Source organism: Megachile rotundata, chromosome 9 (genome assembly GCF_050947335.1).
Source record: "Megachile rotundata isolate GNS110a chromosome 9, iyMegRotu1, whole genome shotgun sequence".
Taxonomy (NCBI): domain Eukaryota; kingdom Metazoa; phylum Arthropoda; class Insecta; order Hymenoptera; family Megachilidae; genus Megachile; species Megachile rotundata.
In genome coordinates, this window is record NC_134991.1 from 18,066,407 (window position 1) to 18,086,905 (window position 20,499).

Here is a 20,499-nt window from a genome sequence, read left to right on the forward strand (position 1 = left end):
AACGTAAGCGCAAGTATTCATCGGCGAGGCTGCTTTGACGTGGACATATCTACGGTGAAGTCGAGCCCGTTCAGGGACGAGAACGTCGTGTCGTGGGGGCAGGAGAAAACAGAGCTATTAGTCGTAAGACCCGTAGATATAAGTCTTATTGTCTTCGGTCTCCAGCCGTTGGGGACGGAATTACCCTTTCTAACTTTGTCGGTACTCTATGCTCTATACTCTATACTCTATGGGAATACGTTCGAAAGTTGCGCGATGCTCGTGAATCGATCTCGAAAACTCGATAGCGCCTACTTTTCCTTCTGTACGGGTACCATCTAGGAATAGTCGAGCGCGTTATACGTACGTAAAACGAGGATTCTCCTTTCGAAGCGAATCGATCATTCGGACGCGAGCATCGGGATATTCGATTTTGAACGAACCTGTATCATCTCGGTGCACCGACGCGACGTAACGCGTATTAATGAGCTTCCTTTATGCACGGACGGCTCCAGATCGCTTCTCTCTTATGCAATCGTCCGACGTCCGGCGTCCGCCGAGCGCGAGCGGCGCGGCGTCCGGCAACCACCAACGGCAACCAGTTACACGCGTGTTCTCCTTGTAAGTATGTATCTTTATTACGAGTGATACGTTGGTCGAGCGTACGCGAGATTTTCGCATACCGCGAGAGGCCACGAGTCGTGAAAGGAATTGTACGCGAAACTTCTTAACAACCGGTATATGTAGAAGATTCAAGATATATCGAGTTACTGTACGATTAACTCGTGAACGGTGATGTTAAATTCTTCCGCGACACTCTGCCCTCCTGATAAACATGCTAATTTACGCTTGGCCAGGGCCAACATAGTAAACACGTTAAATTAGGAAACTCAAGTAGCCGGAACGATGTACCCTGCCGTATGGACATCGCGAAGAGGAACCGGTCGAAAACCTCTTTCCTCGAATTTCCTCTTTCTCCCCTATCTATGTAGAATCCTTCTAAAAAGTTTCCGCGCGCCTACCGATTATCTATTAGTATCCGTTTGCCGTGTACGACAACGGGTAAAAAATCGAATTCCAAATAAAAAAACGAACGGCCACTTTCCGTGACATATTCCTCCTGTAACGGACACTTAACCCACAAGCTGCGGTCGCCTCTCGCAGGCATCTCGCCGAGAGCCGCGCCTCTGCCGGTATAAATTCAATATCCTTTGGGCGTTTTCAGGGTACCGTATAGACCTTTCGTAGGGTTGGAACGACAGGGTAGAAAAACAAAGCGGATCTGCAGGGAGAACGACGGAAAGAAAGAGAGAGAGGGTATATACCACTGACCGCGGTAGAAACTTGGATGGCTTCTTCGTTGCTTCTCGGTGTACATGGGTATACTTTTTTTTTTCGTTTAATTGCATCCTCGAATCGAGAGAAAAAAAAGCGGTTCGTCGCAAGGATCCCGTACGCGTACGCCACGAACAAGGTGCGCCGTACCTAAGCGACAGATTTTCGACGGAGAAAAGACACGAATCGAGATCGACGTTTTTACGATCGATCGAATCCAATTGTCGCGTCGTAAACGATCCGCTCGTTATCGGGAAAACTGTTAAGCCGCTTCCGATTATTCGTTCGGTCCTTTCGGTTCATTCGACGAACGTTCCAAACCGATTTCTGCTTAATCCTTTCCTCGTAATAAATACTTCTAAACAAGTAGACTAATGTATATGTATACGTAGAAAAATACTGACAGCAGTAACCTAAGCGAACGTAAGAAAAAGTGTCGCTCGCCGTATCGACGGAAGAACACAAACGCTACGAAAGCAACAACGATCAAATCCGATGTAATTTTCGCGACTTATCGTATGTTTTCCCCGATCGCTGTGACGCGCATTTATCGTTCTCGGTCAACGATATTCATTACTCTTCGTTTCAGCGGTATTGTAATATAATTTTCAACGAATTCTGTGAACGCGCGAAATAAAAATAAAAGTTGATCGAAAAGATTTCGTAAAGGATGATCCATCACGCGGTTAAGACGTATCTCGTACAAAGAACGTCTACCTAACCGTCGTTTCCCTCTTCCTTTCAACGAAGAGATGCGCTTATAGACAGAGAAAGAGAAAAGAAATATCGGTAAATTAAGATTTACCATATACTTTCGCCACTTTTCTCGCAATAAAAACAACGATACCCATTTACTCCTACTTTCGTTCTTCTCTTCTTTTTACAACATCCTTTCTAAGTACATCTCTAAATCGTTTGTCGAATTATAAATCGATCTGTCGACTAATTGTTTCAACGCTTTGTCTTTTGTTAAAAACTTCTGAAAAAGAAGTTTATCGCGAATCGCGAATTTATGTACTTCCAACGAATTGAATTTAAAGATAATTTATAAAAGGAAAGGAACATGCAGGAAATGTTGGATCAAATTCAAATCGAATCGAATCTAATCTAATCGAATCGAATCGAATCGAATCGAATCGAATCGAATGGAATCGAATCGAGTCGAATCGAATCGAATCGAATGGAATCGAATCGAGTCGAATCGGATCGAATCGAATCGAATGAAGAAAGGACGAAGAAAGGACTGAGAGAGAGAGAGAGAGAGAGAGAGAGAGAGAGAGAGAGAGAGAGAAAAGGGTGATCCTGTGTGGAGCGGAAGGACGAAGGATGGCGATGAGAACGGGCGAAGAAAGGTGGTGCAAGGTAAGCGGTGTGACGTGCGTGGAAGTAGAATAACGAGAGAAAAAGGGATAAAGGGATGACGAGGTGGGGATTGTCTGGCGAAGGAACCTCTAACAACCTATGATCACGTTATTAATTGAAAGAGGACCGCCGATGCTACCGGTTACGCCACCGACTTTACGCGCCGTCTTATGGCCACGCGGCACTACCACCGTCCCTTAACCAAATTCTCATCGATTTGATCGTCGCGCGAGCGGACGGCCGAGAAACGAATCGCGATAAATCGCGAGCAGCCTTTGACCGGGTGGGCTCTCGAGGAACGTCGTTTCCTACCGAGAGAAAGTCCCGTCAATTATACGGAGGACACGTGGCTCGATTCTCCCCGTCCTCGTCGGACTGATATTCGCGATAGGAATTTCCTCGCGAACTTTCGTCGCTTTGACCCGAGAAAAGGGCTTTATTCCATCCTCTCTTTCTTGCTCGGCTTTATCGTTCGCGTTCTTTCTTTCTCTTAGGCCGCTGTTCTTAGGCCGCGACTCGGCCTCTTCTGGTCGCCGAGCGAGGGAGAGACAGCGAAAGGAGCGAAAGAAGGGGAAAGATGATCGAGAATACAAAAAGACCACGCTGCGCCACGCCGGTCGAACGACTCTTGCACGACAGTCAACGTATGCGTATATGAGAGTGCAGGCGCGTAGAACATGTTCCTCTCCTCGAAGAAGAAAGGATAGTATGCGTAGTTATCGGAAAAATGTCTGGTATGCGAGCTGTCGCTTTTTCGTGTTCTTCCTCCGTTTCGAGTAGAACCCGTACAGATCGCGCGACGCTATCGATGATTTTCTCGGAGGATTTTTCGAAAACGCCACGCGTCGATCGATCGACGGTAGAATTTTCAGAAAAGATTTCGAGAGGCGAACGAGAGGCGGCTGCATTGTTCTCGTCATCTAATAAGTCTGCTGGCGAGACGATTGTTCGAGGCGAGAGCGTTTTACGGCTACGCCCTTGTAATACCTACAACACGTACGTACGTAGATATCGGCACGGTACTCGGTAGGTTTCTCGCATTCGCCCGGAGGCTGTGGGCTGCGCGATAATGCACCGACATGCACATTCCTCGATTTCCTGCGTCTCCAATAACGTGGGTAGCCGTAGCCGTGTATTCGCGGCTTAGACCCGACACGTGTTCACCTTTTATCGATTCGTACAGCACCCTTTACGAAAACAAACGGAAAGAATTGTTATTTCTTCGTTTTCGAACCGCTTTCCCAATTTCTAACGAATCCTCGAAAGTTTCTTAGTTCTTAGGATATCATGAACGGAGATAAGAGAGAAGGTAAATGTCCGCCTACAATTAGATCGATACGCGCGTATTAACGGGCATAAATTATTGTAAAAGGTTAATTGACATTCCGTGATATCCAGTGGATAATTCGGTTCGATGGTTGTGCTCGATAACCAGTTGGTTGGCGTGTCGGGTTGCGCAATTGTTCGCGAGCAACCGCTCTAGCCGATTACCAATGCGTCAACCAACGCGTACAATAATTCCGGAATTTCGTTCGGTTTATTCGTACGAGTACGAGTCTATATTTAGAATCGTGATCCATGGAGAATAGACGCGTTTCCATGTTCTATGCTTCATTATTCTCGCTTCTTGTCGGCCGTTAGACGGCCCAAGGATACGTATCGAGTTTGTCGTGCCAGGGGATAAACCAGGCCACTTTCACGTTTCGATATCCTGCCATGAAATACGGGATAACGAGGACGGTTCGTTTTCAAAAGACATTATATACCTACACCTACAGGATCTTTCTAAAATTAGCCGTGGTTCGATTTAATCCTTCAACTATGCCATGATCGAACGCGTAAACCTGCCGTTTTTCGTTTCTCGTTTCTCGTTTCTCGTTTCTCGTTTCTCGTTTATCGATAACGACGCGTCTTGCACGGTTTAAGTACGGGTTATCCTCGAATCTTCCTATTTCTTCGAGCAACGAATTCTACGAATCCTTTTTATTCGAAGGAAGCGAACGACGAGTTCTTCCTATCCGTTGTTCGAGTTTTGTCGAAACTCTTTCGGAAGTTTCCCATAATCGATCGACCTCGACGAAACTATCTGATCGTAATCTTGTTCGGGATCGAGACAGAGGCGAAACCGAAGGATGAAAAAAAGGTTATCTCTACGGCTCAATTAGCCTACCAAGAATGGCGTCTAAAGTCCACGGTCGATAGTTTCAAGAGTAAGCTGATCGACTTCCGTGATATATTACATTCTTCGAGATTACCGATCGATTTATTGTTATTTCGACCGGGAATCGATAAAAACGGAAACTGGTGGAAAGTCGAAAAGTAGCGAAGATGCAGAGAGCAGAGTGGAAGTCGGAATAATATTATGTTTATTACATAATAAGTTACTGTTATTCGTGTCGTTGGACACGATTTTCCTCGTTCCCGTTAATCGTCGAACGATTATTTACCGATTCGTTTGATCGGTGAAACAAGTAATCTAAACGGATCTTCTTGTCCGAGCGCATCGTGCGAACTTATCCTCTCAGGTAATCGGTTCCAGGAAATTATTTATAATACTCTTCGGATCCGTTGTTCAGCCTTCGGAGAAACAAAGTTTAATCGATAAAACGTCCGTGTTAGCGCTTCGAAAACGTTCAGCCCGATAATTGTTGCTACACACCGTCCAAGTGAAAATTTGCCGGTGAAAGACGACGCCGAGGATGCGAGCGACGCGCGTTCAAAAGACGGGGCGAACTTTCCGACGAGAAGAGGAGCCGAAAGAGGCGCGCTCGGTCTTGGAATGCCTTTTCGAGTTTCTCGCCAAGTGGCCATCAGTTCGAAGCGCCGCGCCGCACCGCTCATCCGAGCCAGCCGGATTCAAACGAAATCACACGGATTTACATATTATGATTTACATCCTTGTCCTCTGCCTCCTCTGCTCTTTCTCCTCCATCTCCTCCTCCGCCACCTTCTGCTTCCACTCGTCTCCGTCCCGCGTCGCTTCGACAACATCCGTACGCGTCTTTTGTCTCCCGCTTTTCTCGCTTCTACTCTGCTCTATGCTACTTTATGCTATTCTAATCCGTGGAAACGCGCTTGTTCCAAGAGTTCGGAATCTTCTTGTCGACGGAATTATTCGTTAGGATTTTTTTTTTATGGAAAAGATCAGCCCCGGAATAACGATATTCATCGACGGTGTCGAGTAAAGTTGTTACCGAAAACGTGCGTGGACGCGTATACGGTATTTTATAATTCCGTCGGTGATCGCGCTGGAAGGCTTCTTACGTTCGACGTCGTTGAAGGGCTTCGAATACTTGTACGGACTCGTACGTGGCTCGTAGCCAACAGTTTGACTAGTCAAGGACAGCGTGGAACATGGAATTCGATTCTATCGAACGCGAAAAAAGAGAGAAGGAAAAAAATTGAACGATCTAAGGTCCATTGAAAGCACCGCGCCTCGAACCGTATCGATCGAATCGTAGGCGGAATAATACGATTTGTTCGTGACGCGGTTATATAGGTACGTAAGTAGGTACCTAACGATTCGCTTTCATTCATAACAGATTTAAAGCGGTCCTCTTAACCGCGAGCGTTTCCTCGTTACAAATCACGCGAGTAGGTTGAAAGAAAAAGGCAAAGAATCGCTCGACCTCGTTCGACCTCGTTCGACCTCGTTCGACCTCGTTCGACCTCGATCGAACGACGAAAGAAGCACGAATAAATTTTCATCGAATCTCGATACGGGCAAGATATCGCGCGCGAAACCATTAACATCGCGCGTATCAAGATCTACGATACATCTACCTAGTACGTTACATCCATTTGCCTTCTAATATAACATCGCGTTATAATTTCGGTCTCTTGATTAACCACTTTATTCTCTTAGCTGGAGGACTCTTACCGATTAGCCTAACAATTAGCCTAACAATCAGCGGTGAATAGGTTATAAAGGTTAGTACGTCTACACGGGAGGTCTGGTTTGCTCGAAGTAATTGTATCGGAATCGTAAGAACGAAATAAAATCGTGGAAAAAACGGCGCGATTAAAAATGAAGAGGTTAAAGCGGGTAGCAAAGGGTGTCGAGGAGAAAAATAAAAATAGAAAATCTGACGGGATGGGAAAAAGTACATATATTCGCCAACAGTTTTATAATCACCAACAGCGCCGCGTAGCTTTCAAGATTCACCGTACGAAATACAGCACACGAAATTCAGGCTGTCAGCATCGGTGAGATGCATAATTAAATGTTGGCTGTCCGCGGGTGCGGAGAAGGAAATCACACTCGCAAACGTACACGTATATAACCAGATTACAAGACGAACAAAGAGAAGAGAGAAGACGAGAAGGGAATCGAGAGCCGGGAAGAGAAGAGAAGCGAAGAGAAGTTGCACGAACTCGCGTGTCGCTCGTAGCCAACGGCTCGCATAGTCAAAGGCAATATAAAAGCTATAGAGTGTGGAATTCAACCTCCTCTCAGCTTGAGACTCGAGGTCCACACGCTTTAAGACTCGCTTCTTCGAGGCTCGATATTCTTCGAGACTCTCCTTTAAGAAAGAGAGGAGGAAGAAGAAGAAGAAGAAGAAGAGGAAGAGGAGGATGCCGCGAACAAGGAGGAAGAAGAGGAAGAATAAGGGAGAGAAAGAGTCTGAAACGAAGCATTCTGGTTCCCGTGATGCTAGCCGTAGGCTTCGTGCGGCTGTTCCTCTCGCTTCGCATGCTTGAAAGTCGGTTCACGAGCGAGACTTTGGTCCCGAGACAGAAGAGGAGTATATACGCTTCTCTCCTCCGTTGGTGTTCGAGGCCGGTCGTTTCGTTTTAAATTGATCGACGAGCCACCGTAGCTGCGTATCGTCCAAAATATCGAGATTTAAAGTGGACGAATAGATTACGCTGGAATGTCTCGGCATAGGTACCGCGATCCTTCAAAGAATTTCAACCATTCTTTCTTTCTTTCCTTCCTTTCTTCCATCCTTCCTCCTTTCTTTCTTTCTTTCTCTCTCTCTCTCTTTCCTTCTTCGTCTTCTTGTCTTTCTTCTTTTATACGCATCGTCTCCTTCCTCGATATCGACGACGTATCTACGTCTTCTCGTGTCCGATCGTCACGGACGCGTTTAATTCCTCTCTCTTCTTCCTTTATTTTCCATCCAGGGGTAGAATTTGATGTTTCTCTTCTGTTCTTGCCTGATCGAACTGTTTTTTATCGATTTTTCCTTCTACCGAGTGGCGCGTGTAAAACCGGTCGAATGTTTTTTTACCTTAACCTTCTCTTCTTCTTCTTATCTACTTCGTAGAAATGTTCGGTTATACCTCTCGACTCTCTTCCTCTTAATTCTAAACTAACTTTCTATTATCCTATTTATTATCCGTTATTGTATCTACGCTTTAGATGTTTCACGGGATAATTTTCGCTGCTTATCACAAAGATATAACTATAAAGTTAGCTAGCAACGATCGATCGATCAAAACGCGGAGGTAAGAGAATAAAGCGAGGGAAAAATATCGGTTTTCCGTGGCGCCGCTTTCTAAACCGCGATAATACGCGGTTAGGTGGTTTATTCGGAGCGAACCAGGTGGGGACATTAGAAAGGACGGAATGATAATCGAAGGTCAAGTACTGAATGTTCCATTTGTATCGCCTGAACGATAGTCATGTAGGTATAGCGTTACCGTTACGCGAAAGAAAAAAGAACGTTGAATTTTTCTTATCGAACAGAGGATCGGTCGAAAGTTAAAAGTTCGAGGTAAAAGTAAAGGTTCGCGATACCCTTACTTCCGATTACGGAAGAATTCGTCTAATCTAATCTATAGGAGATTAACTGGACGACTAAATACCTACCGTTTTATTCGTTCGGAATACGCGTTTACGATCGAAAAAATGGATCAACCTTATTTGCGATCGCTTTATATTTCTTCTCCGTCGCAGCCACGCACGACCGTACGATAATCCTCGTAGCAGTTATTATTATTTAGATAATCGTAGCGGATATGTTTGCAGCGTACAGGAAGGTCTCGTGCGAACGGAACGATCGCTTTCCGTTGTAATCGTAATTATTATCGCGGAAAGAAAAGTTTTCGAGTTAGAAGCGTATCGCGAGAGGACGAACGATCGATGAAACGACTAAGAAGGAACGAGCAAATTCCTCGATGTTCGGCACTATGTGATTATCATATCATAATAACGGCGCCGGTGCTATTATGCTTTTAACGTAGTGCTACACTTTGCTTCGATGGAGAAAGTTAAGGACCGGCACGGCGTGGAGCGGCGGAACGACGGATAGTAGAAAAATTAAGGTACACTTTACGGCCTACCGAACGCATTAAGATCCTGCTCGAACGGCTACCGTCTTAAGAAATATCGCGATGCTCTTAAAAAAGAACACAGACTGCGACCAGATTAATCGTTCGATATAGTTCGATACAGTTCGGTGTCAGTAGACCCAATTTCCTCGAAACTAATTTCTTTCGAACCGCGATACTTTTAGTTCGATTTATCGAAACAACAATCGTATACATTATATATACAGGTATGTATATATAATAAAAGGTAATATTAACTTTGAATGGAAATATCGAAGGTGGTGGATGATGAACGAGACAGGCCGTATAGCAGGCGCGGACTAGCATTGTTTGCGAGACTCTTTTCAGAGCTGGAAGAGGCATAAGCCGAGGAAGGTGACCTCGTGGAACCGGCAATGCAGACATAGTCCTTGGAAAACGATCCGCGATGCCAGCCATCGAGGTTGTCGCTTCGCGTTCGCCAAACTACCTATGCCTCCTTCTTCCTCGTCAGCGAGTAAACCTACCTCGAGCAACAGTCGCCTCCGCTCTTTTTCTTTTTGTATTTGCAACGTTTCTACGAAACGATTGAAAAATTAACAAGATCAATATTAATGTTTGTTTAACTAAAAGTTGGCTGTGGCCAAAGAATCGGTTAGTGCAGTACATAAATCGTCCTCCTAATTACGTGCAAAGTAATGAATTTTAGCGTCGTTTTATGTGATAAAACGAACTCGTAAATATTCTAGGTCCAAGCAAGTACCGGTATCTGCGATGTTTCTACTATCATCGAGCGTTACCGGTCGACGCGACGCTTGTAAAAACGAAGAAGAAACGCGTACGGGAGGGACGTTGAACGCTTGTAAAAACCAGCATCGATACCTCCTCTGCTCTCGCCGTTTACAACCGAACGTTATATCACCGTATTGTCGTGGACGTTTTTTACTTTACGACAGCCCGTTAACCCGGCCAATCTAAACGCGACGTTGGCTGGGAATCGCGCGAATTTGTAAAACACCATTTCGGACGGTAATAACTGTTCGGCTGGAATAATTAATTCGACCGAATCGTCGTTAATACGGCGAACTTAATAGCTAATCCGTCTAAGACTCTTCGAAGGAAGAAATAATGTCTCGTGTCCAGCGAACGATATTCGATACACTGCTACCACGCTCCCGAACAATTAGCCGTACCAACAGAATTCGTTTCCTTTTTTCTTCTAACGCAGAAATTCTCATAGGAGCCAACACACAATGCTTACAACCGGCATTATACCGATTGCACATTTACTCTTCGAACAGAGAGGGAGAGAAAGAGCTTTTTGTCTCGCGACGCTCTAATTCATGCCTGTACAAAAGTATTCCTCACGGTCCATCGCTGGATGACCTTCGAAGTGGGGCCTTTATTAATCAGGGTATTCTCTATGCTCCCCCTTTTTAACCGTCTTTTGCTCGCTGACACTCTTTTTCGTACCGCTTTTACCTCCCTCGCGAATCGACATTCTTCTTTTCTTCTTATCCCTTTTCGGATCTTATTTCCCTTTCTTAACGTATTTACGCGAAATACCACGCGTTACTCGTATTATGCCGGGGTACGCGCGCGTAAAGCGTACATTTTCAAAGGTGGCTATATTAGTTCGATGGCTATATTAGTTATCCGCGAACCGTAATTTATTAACGATTTATCGCCGATATCGCGACGAAACTTTCACTCGAGTTGTTTCCGCGTGGAAAAAATCTCGCGTCCTCCGAGTTGGCGAAGGACGTTTAATAAATCAGTTTTTTAGTATCGTAGTCGAGCGGAGAAAGATCGAAAATAATCGACCGTTCGAGAAAGAGGAGAATTCGTATAAAAGGTAGAGACGTAGAAACGTTGATTTACAGTTTGAACTCGGATATAAAGTTGGTTTTACAGCCGATGCGATGCGTGGTGGGCCGTAAAGTCGTCCTTTAAATCCAAACGCGTAACGTTCGATCCTTTACGAAAGAGAGAAGAAAAGGGTCCCTAGCTCCCTGGCATTCCGTGTCCTGTCTAGATCGTCATCGCGACCTCTCTTCTTCTCTCGCGTCCATCACGATCCTTACACCTACGTACGCCGACTATTGCCAGCCACTGCTAGTAACGCGATATACGTAATGCTCCGCGTAACGCGACAGACTTCGTATACGAGCATTAAACGATGCTTTCTCTCCACTGATCCGAGGATCGACTCTGTTCGAGGTAGTCGATGTTTGCCGGAGAAGAAATCGTAGCGAATATATCGAATTCGGTGAAACGGGCTCTTAGAGAAGGAGAAATCGTCGTGGTCGCGTCCATTTAGCTGCGTCGAGTCTCGACAAGAAATCGTTCCGCTAGAGTCGAGTCGATCTCTTCGGGAGAAGAAATTCGCCTCGAACGGAGTCTATCTTTGTCCGCGCGTGGCTGCTCGATTAATATTCCGCTCGTTTCTTCCTGGGACGTTCCGCGTTCCGCGTACAACCGTATCGCGGAATGTCGCGCCTCGTTTCGAGCCGAGACGATACGGGCTACGGTGAATCTCTTCTCGCGATCGCGTCGCGGGCTAACGGGGACTCTCTTGACAACTCGTCTTCTTTTTCTCCGCGAGACTATATTTTTAAATCGACGGTACACCCGATAGAATCGCTTTGCCACCCTGTCAAAACGGCCAACATTTTTTTTTCCGATTCTACAACGAGATTCCGACTGTCCGAAAGAAGCGACACGAGACCTATGGAAAACGATGACAACACGCTCGAGGAATACGATGCGAAATAACTAGTTAGAAGGAAAAAAAGAATCGACACGTGTTTACACGATCGAATACCTATGTTTTCGATACAATTAAAAGACCTGGGAGAAAAAGGAGGAAAAAGAAAAAGAAAAGACAGGAGAAGAAGAAAGAAAGAAACGAAGGTAGCCGCGCCAGCTCCGCCCTCTTCGTTCTATTCCATTTCGATGCTTTCATTCACGGATTCTCGATCCTACAATCCGAACGAAATTTTCTATTCCTTCTTCTTCTTCGTTTCGACTAAACTTTTCAAACGCGATCTTGATTCGCATAAATAGGACATTTCAAGCGGAAATATCAATGACGCGGTCGAATTTCGCGTATCTCGCGAAAGGACGACAGTTCTCTTCTTTTTCTTTCGGTTTCACGAAACGATCAGGAATTCCGTACAAAGTTTCATTCCGGCTGATCGTAATCGGAGAGTCGACGACATAAATCGAGCCGTAAGAAGAGTTTCGAGAAACGACCACGAGTCGTCCGGATTAAAACCGCGTAAGGATTTTTCTTTCGCCGATTTCGCGTGTTTCGCTGTTCGCTGGAATCGTGTCGTGATTTCTACAATACGAAATTTATCGCGCAACCGATATAAAGCATCGTTTTGTCGTTAACAACGACACCCCAGCAGCGCACGATTCGATCATACAAATATTTTCCATCTATTCATCTATACATCTACCGCGCTCGATAACGCTGTTAGTTATTAATTGACGCGAACAATTTTTCCCTGGAGGAATTCTTTCTCGAGCGAGGTACCGCTCGAGTCATCGGTGAGCGTTACAGGCGAACGGTGCTCGTACTCGAACGATTTTCTTTTGTTTTTTTCGCTTTCTCTCGGTCGCTCTACACCATACGCATTTTTTTGAACACCGAACAGAAAAAGAGACAAGACGCACACGCGCGCGCTCGTACAGTCAATATTCGATCACTCGAACGTAAAGCCGCAAACTAGCATTTGTCATTAGTCAATTTATCATCTTTACAACGATAATAATTTCTTGAATCGTTCGGCTTTGAATTAAAGCGACTCCAGTTCCTTTCCGGTAATTTGGGAAAATGTCAGATTCGCGCCGTTATCGATGGCCAACAACGATACGTCGATAAAAATTTGAATCGAAATATCCTTCGGATAGAAGCGACTGTAAGTATCTTTACGTATGCCACGTGTGAGTACAGTCTCTAAATCCGACATCGGGCGCGAGCATCGAGCGTGTTTTCGACGGTGCGTGTGCGCGTATGCGCGTGTGCGTGTAACACGTAGGCAAGAGTTCCCGCGGGGCTCAATCGTTATCGCCAGGGCCTTATCTCGTCTTAAGACTTCTTTGCAAGAGCAACGCGAGGAAGGCCCTTCTGCAATTATCCCCCTGTCCTCTCTTCGCCTCTCCATGCTCTTGCTGTCCGATCTCCCTCTTCCTCTCTATCTATCTATCTATCCATCTCTCTCCCTCTTTCTCCCTGTTCACCTTTCGAAACGCTTCTGCATCGTGTTCCTTCTCCCTTTTACCTTCTACCCTCTAGCCCTCTTACAGGCACCACTCGATCGGAGAATTTGATTTTTCCGCGACACAGCGCGACGCGATATAACGCGATACGTCGCCGCTAGAAGAATATATAGTATATAAAAACTCGGTACTTTCATTTTTCAATATTTATTGGAAACTTTCAGAAAGTTTTTAATACGAAACTTCTGTTCGTTAACGAGGAGGAATGCAGAATTCGAGATACGAGAATCCAGGGATACAGCGATATAGAAATTTAGGCTTTTAGATATACGTATACACTCGGTATCGCGAACGCGCACGATTTATCCGTAGAAGTAGAAGCAGTAATACTTTGGCTCGTTGTCTGATCAATGACGCTCTCGTTCTACTCGCGTAGCTACATTACGCCACGATGCTCGTCTCGAGTACTTTGCAAGCGGCGTTTAATCGAATATACGTAGAGTCGATAAAAATAAGACGAGCAAGAAAAAACAATAATACGCGGCAGTCTCATCGATCAGACGAGGCTGTAAGATCATAACCGATATCTACATATTAGTTAATGATAATATGGGTTTGGCGGTCGAGCGAGTATTTTCACCACGCGGCAGTAGATCGCGTAGAACGCGTAGAACGCGGAGGAGCAACGGCGAAGGTGCAACGCAAAGACGAGGGGTGCGCCAGTACCGAGGCTGCACCGAACTGCACCGAACCGCGCCGATCTGCGCCGAGGTACGCTGGTCGGCGGAGGGCCTGACAGTCACTCAATGAATTATTGGCCATAATAGCAGTGGCAGCGAGGTTCTCTGTTGCATCTCGGCCCTCGTAACCCGTTGGCGTTCCACCGTCATCCTCGCTCTCACCCTCACCCTCTCGCGATACGTATTGTTGCTGTACACTGTACACTCTGCGCTCTCACTAGGGCAAACCGCTACAGTTAACCGCTGGAATCCGACTCGATCTCGATACCCTCGGCGTCGCGCCGTTGCTTTCGAACTTGTCTCTAGATTTTCCGCTCACGAACTCGCGATCGTTTCTCTAACGATCGAAATACGCTCGTCGACGAAATAATCATTATTATTATCACGATTATTAATTGCGCTAGTTGTTGTTCTTATCGTCTTATCGTCGTTGCTTCCTCGGATGTCTAGAAACTATACCGTAGAACGAGGCTGTTGCCTGCGACGGTGACGAGGATGGTGCTTGACTCGAGAGTCGGCTAAAGGAGACGCGAGCTTGTTCGAAAGAGAAGAAGAGAAGAGAAACGAAGTAAAGAGAAGAAAAGGGAATAAAAGGATAAGAAGGTAGCAGGGGGGAGAAGGTAAAGAGGAAGAGCAAGGTAGCAGGGGTGAGAAAGAACGAGGCGGAGAGGAGGCGAACGGTGAAGAGAGAAGGGAGAAGAGTACCTACGCATTGCAGCAGACATTATGCTAATCTGCGAGCGAGGATGTATGCCCGATAAGCCGACTGGCTGTGCCTCGGTATATATAAGTCCCCTTCTGGCAGCAGTGAAGCCCAGGGGCCCCACGCCCTCGATCTCACGTACGTGTACATTACTGGGATCGTTGTGTGAGCGACTGCGTGCCTTACATTACGTTACCTTGCCGTTTCGTACCCGCCCGTTATCTTCCTTTAACGAAAATCTCGAAGAGCATTTGGTTGTCTCTCGAGGGCTCGAAACGCGTCCTCGTCGCGGTACGCGACTGATTTTTCGTACCGTTACTCTCTCTCTGCCCTTGCACGCCCTTCTTCTCGTTCCTCCCCTTTTTACACCAACCACCTTTTTCTTTCCTTCCAAACAACTCGTGGCTGTAACAGCGACACTGGCATACCGATAATAGTCTACGGGTTAACGTTCCTTATACTTTCTTTTTTCTTACCGTCTTATCCCACCTGTAGCGTAACGATTCAAGGATAACGAGCACAGAAAATCAGTAATCGATTACTTATTCCGTATTAGGGAGAGAGATCTTACGGAATTAGAATTTGCAAGATTCCGCGTAAAAAAAGAAACCGACAACGATCGCGTATTTAAAGCGAGCACCGATCGAATTTTGTCGAGGGTGTCGAGTAATTCGAGCAAGATAGCTCGTTAGGTATCGTTGGGAGGTCGATTCTCCTCCCGAAGAAGTTTTACAAGCGTTTGCCGTTACGATACTCGGGACAGAGAATTATACGTTCGGGAAGAGAGTATTCTTGGACAAAACGGAGGGAGAAAGAATGCTTCCACGAAACGTTTTCGAATATTTCAATACAATGGTCCATTTACTGGAAATTAAGCGGACCGGACGACACGCGACACGGTCCAAGTTCATTTTTAACCTCCTCCTCCTCCTCCTCCTCCTCCTCCGAGTATTAACCCCTTACAGCTTAAGCGGATGGCTAAAGGATATTCGACAGACGGCGACGCGCTCTATTAAAAAATCTTTTCTTCCGTTGCTTCGTTCGAAACCGCGTACCTTCCCGAGACGAATAACTATGAAGAAACGTTGTCGAACGAATTCGGTATACATACATAGACGAAACTGGATGGAATACCAGGAATACGGAGGAGGTCGATTCGGTCGAGGCCGCGTCGCGTGGCAAATTTCCCAGGCATCGATGTCTTCCATCGTTGCGCACTCTGGGATTCTCGCTTAGAGCAGAGGACACGGAATTTCGCGGCTGAGAGAACGCGCCAACACGGATATTTCAATCGCATTGTATTAAAATGAACTCGCTCGCATGCGACGCCACTCTACGTCACAATCCTACCATTTCGGCCACGAAACCTATGAAAATTTATCGATTACCACCCAGGATGACTTTTCTTTCTACAGGATGACTGTAACCGTCATCGAAACGGAATTAAAAGTCGTAAAGGAGAAGACCACCGATGACGAACAAATACTATCCGTTCGATCGCTCGAACGCTCTCTATCTAATTACATCTAGAGACACTGTACGTTTCGAACAGCGTTACCATTCTTGTTTCTTAACGGAAAATTAATCCGGGAGAAGGAAAATGCAATATTTTTGTTTCTCTTTAACTCGTGTAACTCTTTAATCGTCGAGTCGCGGTTCCTTTCAAGAATTCTACAACCGTTCCTTTCTTTCTTTCTTTTCTGTCTTCTTCTTGTTTCTCTTCTTCGATATCGGCGACGTACATATCTGCTCCTCGTGTCCGATCATCGAGGACGCGGACACATTTAATTCTCTCGACGGATCTTTATTACTTTATTTTTCGTCCGGGCCAGAATTGGATGACCAAACGTTTTTATCAATTTTTATTTTCGATTAAGTCTGCCTCAGCGTTTATACCGGGTCAATCTATTTTTTTTTTTTTTTTTTTTTCACGAGACAGTGTAAGATCGGTTATCGATACGTTTTCACGAGTCAACGTTGAGAGTTCCGTCGAGATCGAGGTGAATTTTCCGAAATTTTCCGATTTTCGCGACGAAGATGAAAAGAGAAAAATGAGAGAAAGATCGGTGTAGAAAGAAGAAGAGTAAAGAAAAGAGAGGGCGTTGAAGAAATAATATTTCAAAATTAATGTCATGCGGAGGCTTCGAAAGGGGTCCGGTGGGTTCCGCACCAGCTTTCTGCATAAGATAAGGAGCCCGTTGGCCATCGAGCCAGCAGAAAGAAGGCATCCTTGTCGAGGGTGCGAGCACTCTTGCCAACCTCCTTCCTTTCGACCGGACGTGGACTAGCAAAGTCAAATAGAAAGTATTTTCGTAGATCACTAATCGAACACGTCGAAATACGTTGACGGATCTTTTAAGGAGCGTAAGAACCGGCGAGACGTTTCGAGGTATCGCGCTTCGGACGGAAGAACAACGCGAACACAGAGTGTCGAGGGAACACCGAGAAAGAAACATCGTGGAACGACCGAGCGAAAGCGCGAAATGGAAGGAGAAGAAGAAGGAGAGAAGGAAGATGGCTAAGAATGCGCAACGAAGAATGCAACAGCGTAAAAGGAAGAGAGAACGTTCCGGTAACGGCGGTGCGTTAAACGAAGAGCGAGAAGAGAAATGGGCGAGATGAAAAGGACGAACAGGAAGAGCGTAAGAGCGAGCAAGCGCGTAGGATGAAGCGAGAAGAGGATCGACAAGAGTATCCTGCGTGCTGCAAGGTAGACTAATACCGAAAGGTGCAGCCTTCTGGCAAGAGAAAGACAAGGAAACGAAGGATGCGATCGGTGGACTCGGGAAAAGAGAAGAGGCCTCGAACGAGGGAGACTAACTTTTCTCTTCTACTATTCCTCTTTCCTTTTCCACTCGTTGGAAAGAGTTTTCTTTCTTATTTCTTCTTTCCTTCGCGTCCCTTTCTTCGCGCGTCGTGGACACGTAACGATCTTTTCGCCTAACGCGTGACAAAACGCGTAGAAATTCCCAATTAGCAGCTATCGGTCTGTTGAAAAATACCAGAAATATATTTGGTTTAATCCCAACCGTGTCCTCGTTCGAATCCACCTTTTCGCTAAGGATGGTAATATCGTAGCGAATCGAGACGACGATATATACGTTATATCGAACGAGCCATTCTCCAAAAGAGGATGCGGGTCTTCCGAGAAACGTCGATTTTACGCGAAAAATCGAAAGGCACAAAAGAGAAGAAGAAGAAGAAGAAGAAGAGAGAAGGATTCCTCGAAAGCTTGTATCTTTTCATAATCGGTTGACCTTCGCATAGTGATCATTCCTCGGGACTATGTCCCCGGTAAAATACTACTTGGTTGGTCCTCCGCTTTTTATCTCGCGGCTCAGAAGCGCACGCTCGCTAATGACCGTCAGATACGGTTCGAACGTTTTCAAACCGACTCTCACGCTTACTTTACCCACCAACCAACTACTCGACGACGGTTCCCTCGAAGCTCGTGCGTCTTCTTCTATCCTACGATCCATTTGCAAATATTTGTTTTTTTTTTTTCTATTCGCTACTTTCCATTTCGCGGTGAAATATAACACCTTCGGATATCGTAAGATCGAATATCCATTAAACACCTTCTAGTCGTTCTTCTTTTTCTCGATCGATACGAAAACGATTGGAAATCGACGTCGGATAACGTTCGAAAGCGCGCGAAAAGATTCGCCGCTTACTTCTTTAATACCGTAACGCGTTCGTAAGTAGGTACGAAATCGTATATATGTTATAAGTAGTATTTGCCGGTATATTCGTCGGTCCAGCGTAATTTCAGACCACTTTTACGAGGTCCAGAAGAACACCGGGCACACGATAAAACGTCCTAAATGCGCAACAAGGTCCTTAATGATGTCATAATTGAATAATGCCCATAATCTTCCACGGATCAGGCTCGTTGCCGTTTCTTACGTCGCTTTCCGTCGAACGCTTTAAATTGATGCAGTTACACTGGTAAATAGCAGGTCGGCTAAAAAGTGGCCGATTTCGCGGTAAAAACATAGACGATAGGAACGAGTATTAATTTGTAAGTTCGTAAGATCGTTTCGAGTACACGGTCCTCTTCGAATCTAGTTTCTACGCTATTCGTTTGTTGCATTTTTGTCGCATGCCGCTCTGTCGCTCCACCGACGAAAAGTTTCTATCTAGATAACCTCCTGTCGCGACCATATTGGAAGGAAGGAACGGTGGAATACCGAAAAATATTCGTCAGCCGTGGACGTTAACAGAAACGAAGAGCAGAACGGGACAAGGGTCCGACAAGCAACAGGACAAAGGACATTCGTTAAACGTCGTCGGGGTAAATCGTCGATCGATCTCCGGGAAAGCGTGAAAGAGTCGGCAGCAGGTTGAAAACCTATGAAATTATACGCTGGGAATACCTGGTTTTCTCGAGTGCTCGGTGTCAAATGTCGAGGAACATCGGAAAAGCAGGTAGAGATTACGAGGAACAACAATGCGTAGGTAACCGTGCGGCTAGAAAAGAAGGAACTTTGGCAAAAAGTTCTTTAAAGGATCCGTGCGAGACGAAAAGAGAAAGGAGACGAGAGGATGAAAAGAAGAAGATCGAGGAGATATACCCACGGGGCACGGGATGATCGTCCCGTAGGACGTAAGAGAAACGGTATGCGGTTCTGGAATTTCGCCCTCTCTTTTATTTCTCGTCCGCAACCGCGATCGTTTCAATAGACGAATCTCGAGGTTGCCATTGGTTCCTGCTGCGAGTATTCTAAGGTGACATTTCCACAGGACTAACAAGAGTAATATTTCAATGGGCCCTTATGCGTTCCTTCTCATGGATCGCCGTGCGACCTGACCAGAATCGTCCCCTTTCGAAAGATATTTAGGATAGCCCGATAACTTTGCCCAATTTCAATATTTCAATTATTTCGAATAACAATTTCCACAGTATCCTGCTATTTAAACGCGTTTATAAACACGGATAATAAAACTAATAAAGGTAATAAAAGAAGAAAATTCTTTTATTTTACCTACTCTTTGATCTCTCTCTTTCTCATCGTCCGTCTACGTTTTCTTTTAATCGATTTACGGTTCGTCCTCGGAAACTTTAGATAGCTGTGCGCGTACGAGCGATATCGATACGCCGACTTTCGTTCGAATGTGCAAGCTCATCCAGGATCATATCTCTTGAAATATCGTTCGCTGTTGGTAGAAACGCGCGGGCGGAACGGAGCTTAAAACCTCCCTCGTTAAGTAACGCTCTCCTTCTTCCTTTCGCCTTCCTCTTTCTCTTCGGCTCGTATATACCAACGGCCTTTTAGAAATTGTCTCGTTCCTGTTACGATTAATTTCTCTTCTTATTTCGCCGTTTTTCTCGTCCCCTTTATCTTAACGGCGATCGTAACCCTGCGGGCTCGTAATTCGATCAACGAAACGCGCAGTGCCTAATTTTTTACCGATATCGACTCGCGAACCAACGATTCTTCTCTTATCGAGAAGAGAATAGAAGAGGTGAAGTATTCGCGTAAGAAGGAGGAAAAGGAAAGGGTAGAAGAAGAAGAAGAAGGAGGCGAGAGAAAATTCGTGGTGTTCGCAATTCCTCACGCCCACAGATTTCATTTCTACCAGGGAGATGTCGTTTCGTTCCGATTCTTCGCGTTGCGCCTTCTAAAGAAGACGTTGAAAAATGAACAGGATGACGATTGTGATTACATGGGGACGAACAACGACGGTAGAGACGGCAGAGCGAAACAGAGAGAAAAGAAGAAGATGATGATGATGATGATGATGATGAGCAAGTAAGAAGATTAGCGTAGCATTAAAGGTGCCATCCCCGCTTCCTTTATTTCGTGCCCCGTGAAGATCGACCGAGCGGAATGAAAGCGACGAACTTTATAAATACGCCCTTGTAAATCATTTTCTGCGCACCGCATTCGTGCAGAT

General features: G+C 45.6%; 1 protein-coding gene and 1 long non-coding RNA gene across 3 annotated transcripts in view; both read right to left on the minus strand.

Moving 5' to 3' along the window:
* The window catches only part of ft (cadherin-related tumor suppressor fat), a 51,175-nt gene that overhangs the window by 20,601 nt on the left and 10,075 nt on the right, over positions 1 to 20,499 (minus strand). The window lies entirely within an intron of this gene.
* Positions 562 to 19,037, minus strand: LOC143265141 (uncharacterized). The gene is made up of 2 exons (XR_013039322.1): positions 18,180 to 19,037; positions 562 to 18,143 (listed from the first exon to the last, which is right to left on the minus strand). It is a non-coding gene; the product is annotated as an uncharacterized LOC143265141 (long non-coding RNA).